Genomic DNA, 19,356 nt, shown 5'->3' with positions numbered 1-19,356 from the left:
TTTCCTTAGCACACCACAGCTGACTTGGACTCTGGGCATCTTCTGCCAGCAGCTGCCCAGGGCTCAAGCTGGCTGTAGCTGGGAGGCTGCAAACAGCTTCATGGGGCTCTGCAGCCCTGGCACCGGTTCTGTGGCTGTGTCAGCTGTGCGCACACCTCTGGGCACATGGCTGGGAAGGGCCCTGAGACAGCTGTGGCAGGAAGCTGGGAGGATGCAAACAGCTGCACTGGACTCTGGAGCCCCGGTTGCATGGTGGCAGCAGGCTCCGGCAGCAGCTTCATGCTGGCAGCTTGTGCATGCGTGACTCACAGTGCATTGCAGGAAAGGGGCTGGGGCAGCACAACCCTGGCCCCTCCCCCATCACCCATCCAGAGGCATGTGTGCAGCCACCCCCAGCCATGAGGACTGGGCCCCTTGTAGCTTCCTGATCTCTGGCATGCCACATTGAGGAGTGGGTGGACATTGGACATTGGAGTGATTTGGTCATGTACTGGCCAAATGTACCTTCCCTCTGTGACAGCCCTAGGACTGGTAGATATAGAACTGTTTGCCTTGCCTGCATTTTTCTTATTTGCTATCACTGTGTATCAATAAAATTTACCTATTATCAAATGGAGAAGTCATGGTCGGTCTGAGATGGCCTGGAACAAAGTATCTGGGTCATAAATCCAGTGCTAATATCAGCCAGCAGATACACACTGTTTAGGCTGTTAGGCTTCAGACATCCTGTGATGCATCAGCAGCTATCAGGATGGGGTCAAGGAGCTTAGCAGGCATGCATAAGCAGCAGAGGAGAAGCTGAGAGCTAGAGCAGTGGCTCAGATGGTTGAGGGGCTTTCCCCGTTCTGAGTTGGTGATCTTATATAAAATGTCGTTATGAGTGCTTACCTGTGCTTTTGCCTTCATGTTGTGCTCTTTGTATGAGAGGTTCAATCAAGGGTAACTCCAAGGTAAACTGGGTTTGGACAGTGGGATAGTGGGGTGCAAGTATGCTTCCTTGGGGGCCATTAATATATCACCTCCATCTGCTTTGCTTCCCATCTAATTTTACAAAAAATATCTGTTTTCCAGCAGACCTTGTATCAGCTCTGTAAGGTGTAGATCTTTTGTCATTTCCAGTGTTTTGTGGAGGAGCCATTGATGGTTAACTGTATTGTAGGTGGCTGTTAGGTCAATGAACACAGCTCCTGTGATTTGGCCTTTTTCAAAACTGTCCTCAATATGTTGAGTTAGATTTAGCATCTGGCTCGTTGATTTTCCAGGGCAAAAGCAGCTGTGTTCTGGGATTAGGTGTTTATCCACATATGGGGCAAGCTGGTTCAATATCAGTCATTTGTACACTTTGTATGTGTAGCATAGCAGGGAGATAGGTCTGAAACTCTTTGGGTTGAATGGATCTTTCCGTGGCTTTAGAAATGCCACTACCTGAGCATATTGCCATATTTTTACAATTTTTTAACTGGCTGTCCACACGTATAGGCAACGGAGCCATTCTCAAGTCTAGGATCCAAATCATTTGATTTATTCAGTAAGCATGTCATCAAGGCTGGCTGCTTTCCTGGTCTTCAGTGCATTTATACCAGCATTCAACTTAGTCAATAAGAAGGGGCTTATAACAACAGATCTTTAGGGTACTTGTAACTTTCCAGTCTGAGTTTTTTTGTTTGTTCTTGCACTTTTCCCATGCCGGATAAATTACCCCACTTCTTGTTTAAAGGCAGCTTGGGTATCTCTATCCTACACTGCAATCTGCAATATAGCCATACCCTCTCTACAACCTTTAAAGAATGGAATAATAGAATCATTCTGAAGTATTTTAAGACTAAATGTTACTCTCCTTTAATGTAGTGCAATTAATGGTTTGCATAAAGGTGAGAGAGAGAAATTGGCTATTAAGTTATGAAGATAATCTGAGAAGAAATTGCCAAGAGGTGTTACATAAGAGCCAACTGTTAAAGGTACTTAGCACATTCCTGGATGTTTTATATTTTTATAGTAAATTATCTGTCAAGATTACAATGTATAAAGCGCTAAAAGAAAGGACAAAAAACTGGAGGATGGGATGCCATGCTAAGGGAGGAAGAAATTGTGAGAAGAGACAGAGAGATGGAAAAGAACTCAGCAGTGAAGATAGGAGGGAACAGACAGAAAAATAATAGACCAAATGAATTGTTTGTGCATGTACCCATATGTGAAATAGGATTGAAGAGAATGGCAAACAAATGTTCGTTTTTTGGATAATGTAATGCTCTTCAAATGCCCTTCTCTTCAAGAGGTCTTGGCAATTCCTAGACTTTTCTACTTAAACCAATAAAATTCTCAAGAATTGGCAACTCTATGGAAACTGTAGGAAACAGCTGCAAACTAGAAGACTTGAAATTATGAGAAAGTGTGGTTAATGACTGCTGCACTATGTTCCAGTGTACAATAATTATAGGTATCTGGTAAAATCTAAAGGGGAAAGGGACAGATGAACTGGAACAGCCTAAGAACTAGGAAACTGTCTGAACTGCAGATTTCAGATGTGTATCTGCTTCTGAATTTCCACTGAATTTTAAGGGGGAAGCTGTAGTGTGTCATTTAGAGATATTTTCAAGAGGAATTTGAATGGGGAAGCAGATAATGATTCCAATTTTGCATTTACATAGTTTCATTCATGTGAGAATTTCTGGATGATAAAAGAAATCTATAAAATTAGAGAATGTATTTTGAGGTTCAATGGTACCAGCATTTGAAGAAAAAAAAGACACTTGTGTTATTGTTGTAAGAATGTAAGGACGCTAGTTCTTCCCCTCTGCATTTTCCTACACTGTTTTATTATTCCATCGTATCCTTCTGTCAGACTCTGCCCATCTGCTGTTTCTCAACTATGCTAAATCAGCACCACTAACTGGGCTGTATGTCAATCATTCAGAAAGCTCTGTTTTTAGGTGCTGAGTCAGGGAAAAAGGCAGGAGTGAACAGAGTAGGAAAGCAGAGGTAGGACAGAACAAGAGGTTTTAAAATATCAGATCACTATTTTAGGAAACTTAAAAGGCATTTGTAAACTGTGAAAGATTGTTTTTTACCTCTGTCAACCTTCTGTGTGTTTGAATATTTAACCTATTAAGTTGTACAGATACCTTTTGACCATGTAAGTCCAGGCACTGGTGTTTTAAATGTTAAATGGCGTTTTTCTATAGGGCTTAGGTAACGTTAACACGCTCTAGCTGATATCAATCTTTTGACCTTCTTTCTCACTTTGTCTTCATTTTGTTACTTCTTCCCTGCTGTTGCCTTTTTCCACTCATGGCCACACCACCGAGCTCAGCAACAGCAGTAGAATTGCTTGCTTCATTCTGCTGACAGCCTCATTTGATCAACCACTCTTTGGCTTTCACCTGCATAAGAGAAGTTTCCTGCAGATGTGTTCTTCCTGGAAGAAATTATAAGATTTGCATATTGTTAAGCATGACAATCTACTCCCTTAATCTTCTGCTTCCAGACTGCAGCATATAAGGAGCTAGACAAAAAGGTACTCTCTGAACTGCTACAGATGGCTTCTCATGAAGTGTTTGTTTTATTTCCTGTCAATCCCAAATTCCTTAGTGTCTCCACCCTTTTCCAAATAAAGTGGCATTTTGTTTAAAAAAAACCAATCTGCCTACTTAAGTTTTATCTGTTTGTCTTAGCGCCCTAGATACTGTGCTAGAGATTTTCAGAAGGTTGCACTAATCTTTGGTTAAAATTACCATTTACTTTAATGGCACAGGATGAATAATTGGGTATGCACTCTTTAAAATTAAATGGCAGCTACTTTCAGTAGCACATCTCCTGGGATATTGATGGTTCTGGGTTCCTGGCTTGCCCCCTTCAAGTGTGTATGCAAGTACCAGCTTTGCCCTGGTGTTGTCCTACCCGATGTTCTCTGGTTGCTCTACCTTCAGCTGCATCCTGCTCCTTCACAGAGGAGAAGAATGGAGAAGTGAGTCATCACAAAGCAAAACTGACCTCACTATCACCAACTCCTGTTCATTTGGTGAAGGATAGGAACTCCTCATCCTAGTCCCATGCACAAATATGATCCCTTCTTTTGCCCATTTACCTCAGACTCCCCACTTCTCCTATGCCCTTAATATTCCAGAGAGATGCACCATCTTTGCTCTCTACCATAACCATATGTCTTGAGTAGCTTAAGTGTTGAGCAGAGCAACACCATTGCTGGTGGATAGGAGATTTTTTGCGTGGTTATGAATATAATAGAACTGCTGGCATATAATATTGTATATATAAATGGAAAAAAAATAAATCCCACTTTTAACCCTACAAAAGTGGGAGGGAGAGCATGACTACAATGCTAGAAGCAAATAGCAGGGTCCTCCAGGTACCTGTGTTGAGACTGGTGATGTATAATATATTTGTAAATGACAAACAAAGGTGGGTAAATTAAAAGGTGGTCAAGTTTGCTTATGACACAAAGTTATTCAAAGTGAAAAGAGTAAGGCAGGCCATGAGGTTACAGGAGAAAAGTTACAGGAGGATCTTGCCAAATTAAGTAAATGGGCAACAAAATGGCAGATGATATTCAATACTGAGAACTGCAAATTGATGGACATGGGTGTCACGCTGGGTCATGGGTGGCCAGGTCTGGGACCACTCATGGATCAAGGTGCAAACTGGGGTCAGAAGGAACAAGCAGTTTCCAGGGACAAGCTGGGTCAGGAGACTCAGAGGTCAATATAAGAACAGGATCTAGAAACAGGCCAAGTCAGGAAGCTGGGGATTAGGCAGAGAGTGGAATCAGAAAGGAAGCTGGGTCAAGAAGCCAGAAGATCAAGCACAGAGCAGAGTTGAACACAAGCTGGAGAAACCAGCAAGGCAATATGGAATCAGGTTGAGCCCTGATGCCCTGACACTTCTTGTTTGGGTCAGAGATAGGCGGGGAAACTGGAGAGTCAGCTGACTCCAGCTAGCCACTCCAATGCAAGTGAGTGGGCAGAGAGTCCCTCCTAGAGGCTTCAGGACAGCCTTTGCCAGTCTGGATGACTCGGGGCATGCAGCATGCTGGCTCAATTTCTCCAACTGGCCTTTGTGGAATTTTTTGAGCAGGTTGGGGCATAAATGTTTTCTGCTGGCTCCCACACACAAACCTCAGGCCCAGATCCCTCCTAGCCTATCAAGCAGTGAAACTTCCCTCTGCCTCCAGTATGAATGTAAGACCTTATAGATTATTTTCCTGTCCCTGGATCATTACTCAGAGTGTAGAGGTTGGGTATGGTGGGAACCTATCTACAGCTTGATTAGTGACACATGAAATACAAATCTTCAGGGTCCAGGGCAGTTGTAATTCAAAGGATACTGGGTATATTTGTTTGGTTATGCAGAAGGAGCTGAGGAAGCTATGATCCAGTTTCCCTGTGAGCTGGTCTATTTGGAGGTATTCAGTTGACAGCCACACTTACTGCCCACAGAGTAGCGGGGCTTGCTGACAGTGCTGGTCTGCCTCCTGCTTATAAGCCTTTTATGACCTTTGCAGGTATTGCCTTAAATTTCTCATATTGGAGGGCTCTTGGAATCATTGTGAAGTTTGCTAAAAATATCAGCTCAGTATTCAGCAGCAATCAGAAGGATAAGAAAATGTTAGGAATTTATCATGAAAGGAAATGAAAACAGAAAGTATTTTATTGTATTACTTTAAAAATTGATAGCGTGCACACCTTGAGTACTGTGCATGGTTTTGATCCCTGCACCTTGAAAAGAAAATAGAAAAACTAGAAAAGGTACAGGGAACTAGAAAAGGCCAGTAAGGATGATTAGGGCTATGGAGGGGCTTCCATAGGGGGAGAGACTAAATAAGATCGGATTTTTCAGTTAAGAAGAGAGATGCTTGAGAAGGGACCTGTTAGAGGTGTACAAAATTTTAAATGGTGCAGAGATAGTAAATGTGATTTATTATTTATGGTATCTTAAAATACTAGAACTAGAGAAAAAATGAAACTTTTAGGTATTAGTTTTAAAACCAACAAAAATAAGTTATATTTTACACAGTGGGTAATTAGCTTGTGGAATTCATTGCCACAAGTTGATGTGGAAGCTGATACCTTAAACCAGTTCAAAAGAAGATTAGACAGATTCTTGGAGGAAAGGTCCATCAGAGAGTATTGAACATGGTGTATAGGGGTACAGCCTTGAAGACTGAACTTCCTAAAATTCTAATTGCTGGAAGCTGCAATGGGGAAGGAACAGGGTTTGGAAGGCTCTTGAGTCCAGGCCCAGCAGGGTATAAAAGAAGACTCCCTTGGCAACCAGGGAGCCAGTGGCCAGGGAGTCAGCAAACAGGGCCTACAAAATGGGTAAGCAGTTTGCAAGCAGTTGCTGAGGGCAAGAGGAGGAAGGGGGAGAGAAGCCAGGCACCAGGCACCAAATCCTGCCCAGGGAAGGTAAGTGATCCAGCTGCCTGTACCTTTGGTTTGCTGAGTATTTTTTTGGTGGGATGTGTGTCTTTGCGGTGTGTACTCTGAGAAGCTGTGAGTGATTGCTGAGTGATAGCTGCCTGGGCCTGACAGAAGCCCTAACGAGGGGTCAGAGCCAGTTCAGGCCAAGCAGTGTATAAAAGGAGACTCCCCAGGCAACCAGAAAGCCAGTGACCAGGGGCTGCAAACAGGGTAAGAAAGTTGCAGGCCCCTCTCCCCATGGGCGACCAGTCCTGACAACCGGGGGGGAGGGCTGCAACTGATCCTGCCAACCAGGGCGGGGTCCCAACACAGCCAATCTCACTGCCCAGAGGGACCCCTACAGCCAATCCCATGATGGCTGATCCCTGCGGCTGCTTCAGGGAGTGGCTGCAGCCACTTCTGGGAGCAGCTACAGTGATCATCCAGCGCTTGCAGGGGGGGCACCTGCACTCCCACCTGCCCCCCCGCCCATCGTCTAAGTGGTGAACACGGTTGGTCAGGGGGTGCACCGGTGCCTTAAAGGGGTGCATGTGCACCCCCGATGCACCCCATACATGTTGCCATTGCCTCCCCACTCTTGCCTCTTTTTGAGGGGCAAGCCTTTCAGCTTGGCACGGGGAAGCAGGAATAGAAGGAATCTTTTGGGGCCAATGAGCAATAAACAGGCCAGCTTCCAGGTGAATTTGCTAGGGAAGGTCTGCTTAGAAGAAGAGCAGTAAAAGAGAGAAAGAGACCCAGGGAAGGACATAGTAATGCCAGAGCCACTGCCACTGCATGCACCTGTTTCTGTCCAGGCAGGACTGCTCGCCATCAAGGCTTCAACCCAGGTCCAGGTTTGGCACTGTGGGGACTGCAGCTTGCAGGTTCCTTCCAGTGATGGCCAGGTCAGGGAGTTCCTATGGTGTAAACAGTGCCTCCTGGTGGTGTCTCTCAGGGAACAGGCAAGAGAACTACTGGAGGAGGTGATGAAGCTCTGAAGCATCCTCCACCATGAGGCATTCATCGATTTGATGCTGGAGGAAAACTCCGGGACTGTGGAGGAAGAAATGCCAGATGCAGTGCTAGAGAAAGAGGACGTGGGCACCCAGGAGAGTGGAAGCTGAAGGCTTTTGACTTCTGGCAGCAAGCAGAGATCTTCATCTCCACCTGCAGTGTTTCATCTGGAGAACAGATATGCAGCCCTGGAAGCAGAGAGGGAGGAGCATGTTTCTTTGGTGGAGAAAGACAGGCCAGACCTCACCAAGATGGGAAGGATGGAGACAATCACCACCAAGAAGAAGTGACAAGTGGTGGTAGTTGGAGACTCCCTTCTGCGGAGGATGGAGGGAGCCATTTGCTGACCTGATCTCTTGTCTCAGGAGGTCTTCTGCTTGTCCAGAGCCCGGATCCAAGATGTTACAGAAGGACTACCGAGGTTCATCTGGCCCTCCGACTACTACCCCGTGCTACTTATCAATGTGGGCACAAATGATACTTCCAGGAGAGACCATGAGCATATCAAAGTGACTACAGGGCTCTGGGTGCAAGGGTAAAGAGGTCTAGGGCTCAGGTTGTGATCTCATTGATCCTTCCAATCAAGGGAAAGGGCCCAAGTAGGAGCAGGTGCACCCTGCAGATCAACACCTGGCCGCACAGGTGGTGTTGCCAGCAGGGCCTTGTCTTCTTCGATCATGGGGTCTTCTTCCAAGAAGAAGGATTGCTGGGAAGAGATGGGATCCACCTGGCAAAGAGAAGGAAGAGCATCTTCACAGACAGGCTTGCTAACCTAGTGAGGAGAGCTTTAAACTAGATTTACTAGGGGATGGAGACCAAAGCCTTGAGGTAAGTGGGGAAGAGGGTGACCTGGAGGAAGAGCAAGCAGGAGTGGGCAGCAGGGGAGGTGCTCTCATACTTCCTGAGAAATCAGGGCAATCAACTAGTTACCCCAGGTGCCTGTAAACAAATGCACAGACTGGGAAACAAGCAGGAAGAATTGGAAGTCCTTGCACAGTCATGGAACTATGATGTGATTGGAATAACAGAGACTTGGTGGGAAAGCTGGGATGTGTCACAACTCAGTGATTTTGGTGCCTCGGCACGGTGGAATTTTCCCGCCACATGAGAGCCTCTTGCAAAAGTAAAGGCTTTCTGTTGTTGCAGAAAACCCCGGTGCAAGAGAGTTCCCGCCATTCGAATGTAAATTTGTGTCCCGCTATTGGCCAGTTCTAAATTATGCACACGTGGCGGCTAGTGATTGGCTTGCTGGCCATTTAAAAATTAGCGCGACTTCCGCCCAGGTCGGAGAACTTTGAGCACGCTGCAGAGTGCTTCTGAGGAGATCTGACTCGTGGCTGAGCTAATCGATAGCCTGATCACCTATCGATTCTTCTCCCCGTCACCGAGCGCAATCCCAGACGTATCCCTTTCCCTGCCAGCCCGATTTGTAGATGGACGTGCTGGCCTGAGCCCTGCCAGCTGGAACAACTAACGTAGTTGTTCAGATGACCAGACCGTTTTCGTCGCAACAGCAAGCGACGTAAGTAAAGTTTTACAACCATAAAGCTTTCTTGGCCTCTCTATTCACCAGCCCGCCCCGACAAATGAGTAATTATTAAATCACCTTGAGTCGGCTTTGGCCTTCCGAGACAGGATGACTGGAGCACTATTATGGATGGGTACAAACTGTTCAAAAACGACAAGCCAGGGAGAACAGTGCGGGGAGTTGCACTTTATGTAAAAGAACTATATGATTTCTTAGAGCTCCAGTATGAAGCTGGAGTGAAGCCTGTTGAGAGTCTCTGGGTTGGGGTCAGAGGGGAAAGCAACAAGGGTGATGTTATGGTGGGGATCTGGTGGGGACCATTGGATGTGGTGTGCCTTGATTTTAGCCAGGTTTGTGATATGGTCTCCCACAGCACTCTCTCAGGTAAGCTAAGGAAGCAGGATGAATGGACTGTAAGGTGGATAGAAAACTGGTTGGAGCATTGGGCTCAGAGAGTAGTAATCAATGGTTCGATCTCTATTTGGCAGCCAGTATCAAGTGAAGTCCCCCAGGGGTCGGTCCTAGAGCTGGTTTTGTTCAATGTCTTCATCAATCTGGAAGATGGCATAGAGTGCACCCTCAGCAAGTTTGCAGATGACAGTAAGCTGTGGGGAGTGGTGGATTTGCTGAGGGGTAGGGCTAGGATTCAGAGTGACCTAGACAAATTGGAGGATTGGGCCATAAGTAATCTAATGAGATTCAAAACCATATAAAAAGATGTCATCCTTCTGCTCTACTTGGCCTTGGTGAGACTGCAACTGGGGTACTGCATCCAGTTCTGGGTGCTGCACTTCAGGAAGGATGTGGAGAAGCTCGAGAGAGTCCAAAGGAGGGCCACATGCATGATTAGAGGCTTAGAGATCAAGTCATATGAGGAGAGGCTGAGAGACCTGGGACAGTTCAGCCTGGAGAAAAGAAGACTCAGAGGGGACTTGGTGGCAGCCTATAAATATATCAGGGACCTGGGGGAGCAACTATTCACCAAGGCCCCCCAGGAGAGGACTAGAAATAATGGGCACAAGCTGACTGAAGATTGCTTCAGACTACACATAAGAAAAAGCTTCTTTACAAGTTAAGCACTGAGGGTTTGTAACAGGCTCCCCGCAGAGGTCACCCACCCTGGTGACCCTGTGTAAACTGTCACCCACCCTGGTGATCTTCAAAAAGTGTCTTGCTGCCCATCTTGCTAGGTTCATCTGACCCCAGCAGTCTTTCCTGCCCAAGTGCAGGTGGGCTGAACCCAATTATCTGTAAGGTCCCTTCCAGCCCTTAAAAACTATGAAAAGCCTTGCTAAAATCAAGGTACACCACATACACCAGTCTCCCTGCATCCACAGAGCCAGTCACCATGTCATGAAAAACAATCAGATTGGTCAGGTATGAATCCATGTTGACTGTTCCTTATCACCTTCTTCTCCACATGCTTAGAAATGGATTCCTTGAGGATTGGCTCCATGATTTTTCCAGGGACTGAAGTGAAGCTGACTAGTCTGTAGCTCCCTGGATCCTCTTTTCCCTTTCTTAAATATGGGCATTAAGTTTGCCCTTTTCCAATCATCCTGGGCTTCTCCTGATCACCATGAGTTTTTAAAGATGATTGCCAATGGCTCTGTAATCACATCAGCCAACTCCCTCAGCACCCTCGGGTGCATCCCATCTGGCCCCATGGACATTCAGCTTTTCTAAGTAGTCCCCAGCCTGTTCTTTCACCATGGAGAGCTGCTCACCTCCTCCCCAAACTGTGTTGCCCAGTGCAGTAGTCTGGGAGCTGACCTTGCCTGTGAAAATGGAGGCAAAAAAGGCACTGAGCACTTCAGCCTTTTCTGCATCCTCTGTCACAAGGTTGCTTCCCCCATTCAGTAAGGGACCAACACTTTCTCTGATTTTTCTCTTGCTACTAGCATACTCGTAGAAACCCTTCTAGTTACCCTTCACATCCCTTGCTAGCTTCAACTCCAATTGAGCTTTGGCCTTCCTGACTTTATCCCTGCATGCCCAAGTAATGATTTAATATTCTTCCCTACTTATTTGTCCGAGTTTCCTCTTATTATAAGCTTCCTTTTTATGATTTAATTTCTTGAAGAGTTCCCTGCTAAGCCAAGCTGGTCTTTTGCCATATTTGCTAGTCTTCCTGTGAATCGGGACGGTTTGTTCCTGTACTCTTAGTAAGGCTTCCTTCAAGTACAGCCAGGTCTCCTGGATTCCTCTCCCCCTCACTCTGGCTTCCCAGGGGATCCTGCCCATAAGTCCCTGAGCGAGTAGCAGTCTGCTATTCTGAAGTCCAGGGTCCTTTCTCTGCTGCTCTTCATCCTTCCTTTCCTAGATTACCTTACCAGCCCAAGCCCTAGGCTTATATCCTCCCAGGGCCCTGCCCACTTCCAGTCAGCAGGCTGCCTGCAGGTGCCTGCTAATTGCCTCATTTGCCTAGCCTGCAGTGCTCCCTGACTAAGTTGCTTTTACCTTAAGGCTAGGGACAGATGTTACACATAAACTAGTTTAAATGATCAGAAACTAGTTTAAACCTGTAACAGAACAGATGTTCAGTGCATATAAACCAGTCTGAAAATGGATGAAACTGGTTTGAGATAAACCTAGTTGAATGTAGTATCAGACATAATTGATTTGGGTCAAACCAGTTTATGCAATATCTGTCCCAGACCCCTTGTTGGTTTAAGATATATCAGACTCCCCCAGCATCCCAGCATGCTCTTTGGGCAGGGCAGGGCTCTCTGCTCCACAGCAGGGTTGGACCTTCCCCTCTGCTCCCTGGCTGGAGCTCCAGCAGAGACTGCAGGCACAGAACATCTGCCTGGCTTCTCCCTGCTAAGGAGGGATTATTCACCCCTCCCCTCTGGTTTACGCAGACACCTCAGCATTAGCTAGCATACCACATGCTGGCTATGGTCTGTGCTGTTGGGCAGACAGGGTTTTTGGTGTTAATCAACAGGTAGCTTAATGTCCTTCCTTGGAAGAGCTGTTTAAGAAGAGCTATTTAAGAAGAGCTCCTTTAGATAATGGAGAGAGGCTTTGTTTCTTAATGGGTTGAAAGACACTTAATGGGTTAGAGGTAATAAACATTCCCTGCTGGGCTGCTTAGGACAGGGGAGAGGATAATAAAAGCATCCTGCTGAGGCCTGGCCACACCCGTCTTCAGCTCAGCCCTGTGGAAGGGAAGGGAGGGCTGCTCTAGAGCCCCCCCCCCAGCTTCTAGTATGAGCCACTGCAGGCATGTGCCTCCCTTTTCATTGCAAAAATGCAATGCTTATCCATCTCCAAATTGGTTCAAGCTTTGCAAGTTAGACTAGCCTGCAAAGACTGAATCAATTCAGACTCAGGCTTTTTGAATGTCTGACCCTAACCTAAAGAAACAGGAGACCCCAGGCTCTCTGTTACATGCTGTTACGCCATTCAAATTGTAGCATTTCACTGGTGTAAATCTGCTCCAAATCAGTTCTTATAATGATCTTGTTAATCTTTGATAAAATGGCATTCATTAGGTGAAAATGTTCAATGCATTGCAATCTAGACTTTTTTACCTCATATTTAGAGGAGCGACCCTTCTTTGTTAAGGGAAATGATTTAGTTTTTCTTGTCAGTGAGCACAGGACTTGGTCTGCTTTCTCTTCTAAGCCTTAATTTGACCTATTTAAGCTTTGTCTTACAGTGACCAGCAAGTTGGGCTTTTAACTTTACCAGATGCTGTTTGACTACTCTAGAAAATAATGCCAAGCTAATATTATATCTCTGTGTAATTACAGCTTTTTAGTTCAGTAGGGTATGATTAGCTCAAGCTGTAACTCATTTACGCATTATAATTACAGTGCACTCGGCCTCATAGTCAGCTCTGACCTACAAAGGGTGTGTTCCTAGTGTTATTTTTAACAATCTGTTGGTGATGCTTAATGGTATTTCCAGTGTTTTCAACAAAAAAATGTCTGAAATTCAATGAGCATTTGGCAGCCTCATTAGAGGATACTAACATCAAGCCTTTCTGGATATTCCTGAGTAGTTTGCATGCTGCTTTCATTTCTGCTCCTTGTACTGTCACTTTCATAGTGTTTCTTCATTCAGACAAACAACATAATAAAAGAAATGGGGCTGTAATATCTTTCTCTACTGTAGCACAAATGTTTGGGAGAGAATCCCACTTTTAAAATATTAGTAATTTCATTTCTGAAAATTGGGACTGTGTTAAAATCCACAAGTTTATCATGAGGCATATTCAAATTACAGAAAATACTGCAATATAAGAGACAGTCAAAAGGCATAAACACTGATCCTCTCTGTCACACATACATAAATACATACATACATACATATATATATATACACACACACATATACGCACACCCTACGTTAGAGATATATATATATATTACAATGGACACATTACTATAGATACATATATTACATTAGGTATATATTACAGTATCTATCTATCTATCTATCTATCTATCTAAATAGATAGATATAGATATGTACACATACCCACATACCTACTTATATACACATATTATATAACCTACTGCTATTAGAGGCACTAGGTGCTTAGTGGCTCAGCCTGATAAAATATGGTTTAAATTTGAATCATTTTAGTATCTTAGATGTGTATAAAGTAATACAGTTTAAAAGGAAGGCTCTCCCCTGTATTGTGGGAGATTTACCTCATGCATTTCAGTTAATGCCGCTGGATGTTATTATATATGGTGGAGTAAAAATCCTATGACCAGTATAAAAGAGTTACCCATTCCAGCTGAACTGTTGGCTTTGTCATGTGAGCATTTTACCACTAGGCACTGGACTTCAAAAACACTCCCTCTTTTTTTCTTTACTGAAACGGATTGATTTTTATGAAACCTCTTCTCTAAACTGCTCTTACCTCACAGTGCAGGAGACAGGAATTTTGATAAGTCTTTTCTGCAGGGCTTGATTTGACTTTCACATGCCAGTAAGAATGCCAGCAATCCTGGTCATTTCTTCGATAAATGGAGAGAAAATATTTCACATTAATACAATGATTTGAATGCCTGGGCCAGTATTTTAAGTTAGACAAGAATTAGCATAATGGCCTGTAATATAATCAGAACTCACCAATGTTCCCTTGTCCTGCTATGTACCTACAAGCCCTAGAAATATAGTAAAAAGGTAATTGAGTATAATTTAGAACGCATGGTAAATAATGTGTTACTGTACCAGGGCACAGGCCTTTTGGATTAAGGTAGGAGCAGAAAGTAAATAAGACTATTAATGAATTCAGAATACCCTTGCTCTGGAAGAAGTGATGTTGCAATAAATAACCAAGATAGTCAAAATTATTATACCTCCCCACCACATTAACTGGAGGTTTTTGGCGGGAAAATTGATTGTAGGAGCCCAGAAATTTTCCTCCCCCTTCCTTCTTTAATAAGAGACACTGGACTAGATAGAAAAGGCAAGCAGTTATTTTCAAAACAGCCACAAGTTGGGCTTCCCCTTTGCCTGCAGAAATGAAGGCTCACTTACAATTAAACTGTACCCTGAACTGTGTATCTATCGCTGTAGTAATGTGAAGGGGAATAAGCAATCCCTAATCTGAGGAAGAGGTTGATTTGGAGTTGTAGAAAATGGCTTTGCTAAGCAGTGGAGCTCAGAAAGCCCCACAATCTGCAGTAAATTACTACCCCTGAAATAGTAGGGAGAAATTGCTCTCAGAGCTGCAGTTGGAGCTCCATCCCTTAATATGGGCTTCATTTTAGCTGCACAATCCAACACAAAACGAAGAAGTAAACAGACACAGTTCTTCCTCCCCCTTCATGGGGTAAATTATGTTAAAAAAAATTAACTTCTTTTTACCATTACCCTATGATCAGCTATACATGCAACCCATTCTTCCCCCTCTATTTCTGTGGCATCTGTAGCTTAGAGAAGTGCCATATAAATTTGTTCTCCTGCCATTTCAACCTTGCTTCTCTGGTTTCCTATCCTGAAGACCTGGGCAACTCAAGCCAATGTATATGAAAGACTGCCAGGTACCAGATGATAGGATAAGCTGTCATAAGAACAAGCTCAGAACAGTGTTCACTGTTCATTGCTCTCAGAGTGAATTACATAGCTTAACGTCTGAAGACCCTGCAAAAAAAGGGAAGAGGCAACTAGGAATCAAATATATCAACTGCTTTTGAACCTGATAAATCTCAATGGAGTCTTCAAAAGCACCTTCACCATAGACTCTGCTTTTCTGTAAGTCACATACTTCACTTAAACATGAATGACCGTTAACACTTAAATATGTTTTTACTTCTGTTATCTTCTAAAAATAATAGGGTATAGGAGTAAATATGTAAAGAGGGTATTCTGTCACAGGGATAGGGTATGAATATACTTATCATCACTAATAAATTGAATAGTTCTAGGTTGTATAGGGCCCTATAATAAGTGACACAAAGAGTAGCATAGTATCAACAAAAGAAGACAAAAAACTGTGCTACATTCTCTTTCATGCACCATGGAATTATTTTGGAATTTTTTCCTAGGGAAATGTAGAGTTTCATGGCTCCTACATAGCTTTCCTGAGTATGTATAACATGTTAGGTTACATTACCTAGGGCTTGTTTCTACCACCACCATAGCAAGTAATGAAATGCAATTCATCATGAATATAGGTATCAAGCAATACATTAAAAATCCTTATCATTTGAAAATATGTTAGCAAGCACTGTGAAAATGGTAAAAATGCAAAGGGAAACAGAACCAAAAATGATGATGCCTTTGGATTGACTTCAAGATCACACAAGTAAAGTTGCTCTTTTTGCCTAGGTGTGTCTGTTCCTTTTCCTTGCTCACTACTCTGAATTTTTATTTCTTGATTTCAGTTTCTGAAACCAGAATAGGTGTGATCAAAGCAGCAGTTACTTATCTTTAAAAACATGGCCCAGATTAATTTATTTTTAGGTTTCTGAGAAAAAAATGAAAAGCCCAAAGAATTTATTTATTTTCTAACTAGAAAGAAAAATACATTATGAACCATTTATTAAATTAAACTGTACAGACTGTTCCAGCAATTTGGTGGGTGCCATTTAAATTACTTTTATTGTTGGTAAAAACTCAGGATTTTTTTGCTGGCATTTCAACTTTCATAGATTCATAGATGCTAGGGTCGGAAGGGACCTCAATAGATCATCGAGTCCGACCCCCTGCATAGGCAGGAAAGAGTGCTGGGTCTAGATGACCCCAGCAAGATGCCTATCTAACCTCCTCTTGAAGACCCCCAGGGTAGGGGACAGCACCACCTCCCTTGGGAGCCCATTCCAGACCTTGGCCACTCGAACTGTGAAGAAGTTCTTCCTAATGTCTAGTCTAAATCTGCTCTCTGCTAGCTTGTGGCCATTGTTTCTTGTAACCCCCGGGGGCGCCTTGGTGAATAAAACCTCACCAATTCCCTTCTGTGCCCCCGTGATGAACTTATAGGCAGCCACAAGGTCGCCTCTCAACCTTCTTTTGCTGAGGCTGAAGAGGTCCAGGTGCCCCAGTCTCTCCTCATAGGGCTTGGCCTGCAAGCCCTTAACCGTATGAGTGGCCCTTCTCTGGACCCTCTCCAGGTTATCCACATCTCTCTTGAAGTGTGGCACCCAAAATTGAACGCAGTATTCCAACTGTGGTCTGACCAGCGCCTGATAGAGGGGAAGTATCACCTCCTTGGATCTGTTCGTCATGCATCTGCTGATGCACGATAAAGTGCCATTAGCTTTCCTGATGGCTTCGTCACACTGCCGACTCATGTTCATCTTGGAGTCCACTAGGACTCCAAGATCCCTTTCCGCTTCCGTTCCACCAAGCAGGTCATTTCCTAGGCAGTAGGTGTGCTGGACATTTTTCCTCCCTAGGTGCAGCACTTTGCATTTCCCCTTGTTGAATTGCATTCTGTTGTTTTCTGCCCATTTGTCCAACCTGTCCAGGTCTGCTTGTAGTTGTTCCCTGCCCTCCGGCATGTCCACTTCTCCCCACATTTTTTTTGTGTCATCCGCAAACTTGGACAGAGTACACTTCACTCCCTTGTCCAAGTTGCTGATAAAGACTTTGAAGAGTATCGGTCCAAGGACCGAACCCTGCTGGACTCCACTGCCCACACCCTTCCAGGTCGATACCAACCCATCCACTACGACTCTCTGGATCCGACCCTCTAGCCAATTCGCCACCCACCGGACTGTGTAGTCATCCAAGCTACAGCCTCTTAACCTGTTCACCAGTATGGTGTGGGATAGTGTATCGAAGGCCTTCCTGAAGTCTAAGTATATGACGTCAACCCTGACTCCTGTGTCCAGGCGTTTTGTAACCTGGTCATAAAAAGAGACTAGATTAATCAGGCATGATCTACCTGCTACGAACCCGTGCTGGTTTCCCCTCAGCATAGTTTTTCCTGCCGGGCTCTCGCAAATGTGAGCCTTGATAATTTTTTCAAAGACTTTGCCAAGGATGGAGGTGAGACTGACTGGCCTATAGTTGCCTGGGTCCTCCTTCCTCCCCTTCTTGAAAATGGGGACCACATTGGCCCTTTTCCAGTTCTCCGGGACCTGGCCCGTGTGCCATGAGTGTTCAAATATTCCCACCAGTGGCTGTGCAATGACTTGTTCATTTAATAATTTTTTTACAAAATTCAGTATTTTCTGTTAAAATTCTAGTTTTTTCTAAGAAAACCTTACTTGAATATGTTCTTCCTCTTCAGGCGGGAGAGAAATTTCAGTTCAGTGCAGTTACTTTTATCTCCTGTTACAAAAATAATTTTTAGCAATGTGGTCAAGAATTCCTTGAGGAACACTGCAACTCCCATCTCCATACCATTTTCCAATGGACTTTTAGTCACAATTTAGCTCTGTGTTTGTAGATTATATTTGCTAGTACAGGGGTGCTCGATCCCCTGCCTGTGAGCCAGATCTGGCTTGCAGAACTGTGTGATTTCAGGACACCCCAAAGGTGCAGAAATTTGGCAGTGGGGGAGTGGTGGCAACTGCTATTGCCACTGCTTCCCCACCATCGCATTTCCAAGTCTGGTGGGCTCAATGACATGGCCTCATGTGCGGGACCTGGCCGGCACACAAAGGGCTGGAGCTGGGGCAGTGGCCCTGATTTGGAGCATGTGGGGCCAGAACTGAGTGGTGGCCCCAATTTGGTGCATGTGGGTCTGGGACAGAGGCTGCAGGCACAACATGCCGCAGCCTTGAGCGCACTGGATCAGGCCCATGTACTAGATCCAGCCCTTGGACCAACCCTGCACTACTCATTCAGCCCACAGGGTCATAAGGTTGGGTACTGTTGTGCTAGAACACACAGAGTGCTTTACCTTGCAGGGTTAATGCTGTCTTGTTTTCTTTTTGGCACGTGTCCTACTTGCTCTCAGTCCCATTCCTTGCCCTCAGTTACTTTTCTGGAACATATTCCAGTTCTCCATTCTGTATACTTAAACTGAGCTGAAGGATGAGCAACCTCACTAAGTTTCTCAGCTGCTCTGTGGCTGGTGTTTTGCTTCTTAAAGAGATAAGAGGATTGTAACTGCCTCCGCTCTAGTAGGTGCTCCCACGCCGCCCTCGCCCGGTCTCTAGATTTTATGGACTCCGGGCTTACAGGTGGGCCCTGAAGGCTACCTCTGCTGAAACCCGGAAGGCCCCTGAACTCGCCTGCCATGACTTTGAATGTAACTTCAGTGGGGGGTCCTCCCTTGGGATAGCCACTAGAGTAGGCGCGGTTCCCAGCGGGCTGTCTTGGGGCTCCGTCCTCCCCTACACCCCAGCCACTTGCCACCTGTGGTTCTGTCTTCTTTCGGCTCCACTGCTGCCCTCTGACCGCCACTGCCTCACCTCCGACCTGCCAGCCATCCACCCAGGTCTCTGGCTCACTATGGCGTCTGCCGGGGTCACCAGCCCCAGCCTGCTCCCTCGGCTCCTCCCTGAATCTGGGTGCTCTTCCCAGCCCCGGCCCTACTACTTTCGAAGCGGCCGGCTACTTCACCAGCCTTCTCGCCTGAAGCATAGCTGGTTCCTCCACTGGCCCTGCTGCTTAGGCTGCCGCTGGTCCTTTCCCTGGCTCTGCTGCTCCAAGTGCAGCCAGTTCCCCCACTGGTGCTGCTACTTGCGGCGCAGCCGGTTACTTCCCTGACTCTGCCGTTCCAGCTGCAGCCGGCACCTTCACCGGCTCTGCGGCGTTCCCTACCGTCAATTCCCTCTGAGGCTTCAGTGCCCCAAACGCCGCTGGCTCCTTCCCCGGCTCCGCGGCGTGTACCGTCGTCAGTTTCACTTTCGGCGTTTTAGCCGGCTCCGCAATCAAACCTGTGGCCAGCTGTGTTGCCGGCTTCCTTGGAGCTTGCCCTGGCTCCGCCCCTCGCTCTCAGCCGGACCGAGAGCGGCGGTTGCTCTCCTCCACGCTGGGGTT

At 45.4% G+C, this 19,356-nt stretch overlaps 1 long non-coding RNA gene across 1 annotated transcript; it reads right to left on the bottom strand.

Moving 5' to 3' along the window:
- Positions 1-1,501: 1,501 nt before the first annotated feature.
- Positions 1,502-19,200, bottom strand: LOC109284145 (uncharacterized). Its single transcript, XR_002091480.2, has 4 exons — positions 19,138-19,200; positions 17,634-17,697; positions 13,835-13,931; positions 1,502-3,415 (listed from the first exon to the last, which is right to left on the bottom strand). It is a non-coding gene; the product is annotated as an uncharacterized LOC109284145 (long non-coding RNA).
- Between the last annotated feature and the right edge of the window lie 156 nt (positions 19,201-19,356).

This window comes from Alligator mississippiensis, chromosome 4 (genome assembly GCF_030867095.1).
Source record: "Alligator mississippiensis isolate rAllMis1 chromosome 4, rAllMis1, whole genome shotgun sequence".
Taxonomy (NCBI): Eukaryota; Metazoa; Chordata; order Crocodylia; family Alligatoridae; genus Alligator; species Alligator mississippiensis.
Note: the sequence above shows the minus strand (reverse complement) of the source record. Positions and strands in the feature narration are given on the sequence as shown.